This window comes from Electrona antarctica (assembly GCF_951216825.1).
Source record: "Electrona antarctica genome assembly, chromosome: 12".
NCBI lineage: Eukaryota > Metazoa > Chordata > Actinopteri > Myctophiformes > Myctophidae > Electrona > Electrona antarctica.
Window position 1 is genome coordinate 11,591,809 of NC_136793.1, and position 1,916 is coordinate 11,593,724.

Here is a 1,916-nt window from a genome sequence, read left to right on the forward strand (position 1 = left end):
ACCCCATAGAATTCATTTCCTACACAGTAAAGAAAATAAATCCTACCGTATCAATCTGTAACTCAAACCAGAATTTGAACCAAATGTGGCCTCAGCGATCGGTTAAAAAAAGAAAACAAAAAGCCTGGGCGAAGTAACCAGGAAATGTGGCATATACGAGGTGGGAGTGAACCGTGTATTTCACTAACCAATAACCGTGCAGAGGGGCGTCGCTCTCTGCTGTGTTCTCCCGGGGAGTGGAGGTGAGGAGGGCACATTGGTTGGTTGGTGAACCAATGGGGAGCCGGCGTCGGTTTCCAGCACTAGTTTGAATCCGCCCCTCTAGTCCATGAAAAGCTTGGGTTACTTTCAGGCCAATCCATATGTAACTGTTATGTCGGTGCACTCTCAAGAGTTAAATGAACACTCGGGACTTTACTGTGCGCGCACACACACACACACACACACACACACACACACACACACACACACACACACACACACACACACACACACACACACACACACACACACACACACACACACACACACACACACCACAGCACAGTGTTGCACTAGTGACGACATTCCTCTCCTCTCACCATCTTAAGGTCCTTTCATACGGGGAGCGACTGACGCGCCTAGTAATTCATTTTCAATGAGAGGCGTGCGTTTATTATAGACATGCGGAGAAGTTGAGGGGCAATTACGCAAGCGGATTTTTGTGGGCGCAGTCCCGTGAAATTGTTGCGCGCGTGCTCGCTTCGTGCACAAGCCCACGGGCAACTATAGCTGGATTGTGGTGAGCTTTTTTTTTTTTTTTACGCTACGCCCCTCATGAGCCGACCTGGAGCAGACCTGTCGTTGAACGGCCATGGGCTAGCTGCTGCTGTTGATGATGATGATGATGGTGATGGAGGTGGCGTTCGGACCCGGGGCTGTGACATCAGGCAGGTCTGCAGGCAGCTGTTGCAGCGCATGGCTCGGTGCAGGTCCAGCCGGGCGACCAGCGGCTTGCCGATGTCGACGCTCCTGGTCCAGTGCACAGTCTCGTCTCCTAGGGCTGCGAAGGCACCCTGGAGGCACACGGTGAAGACAAGCTCCTCCTGCAGCGAGGACATTAAACCCATTAAGACCTGGAGGCACACGGTGAAGACAAGCTCCTCCTGCAGCGAGGACATTAAACCCATTAAGACCTGGAACACAGCTGTGTCACTTTAACCACATAAACCATTATTTTATACTTATTTGATCAAATAAATAGATGTACAAGCTCCTATAGCACGGCACAGAGTGCTGCCCTATGAGCTTGTAGATCTGCTATTTATCACAAACAACCGAGCCTGTTAAACTTATGGTGCCAACGGACCAATGGTTCCGATCCGATCTGTAGGCATTCATGTTCTTGCCACATATCGACAATACAGACTAGCTGTCTGCACCATAGGTTGTTTTGACTGTTCAGCAGAGGCAGATATCGTCCTCTCTGTCACTGAACGACTTGTAGCCGTTTTCCACGAAATGTTATCTCTCTCTCTCGGACTATGGCCACTTAATGATAAATCTAAGGAGGAAACTCTTTCAGTACATTTTTTGTAATATTATAACCTTCAAAAGGTAGTTAAGCATTCATTCATACCATCATATCATCTCTGTCATCTCATACGTTATGTTCCAAAACTGTTGCCTTTCAGAATTCAAATAACATTCAAATAACAAAAGGAGCAGATCTACAAGCTTTTCTTGCTGCTTTTGATTCATTTGTAAGACACTGTAGTATGAAAGGGCATTTATTTATGAAAAGACACAAACAGTTAAAATATGGAGATAAGGCTTTTCTCCACCACAGAAACCATATGTTCACTATGGGTTCCTTTGCCATTTCTAAGCAAAATGTTGTAGGCAAAAGTTGTACTTGGAATCAGAAATCAGGGAAA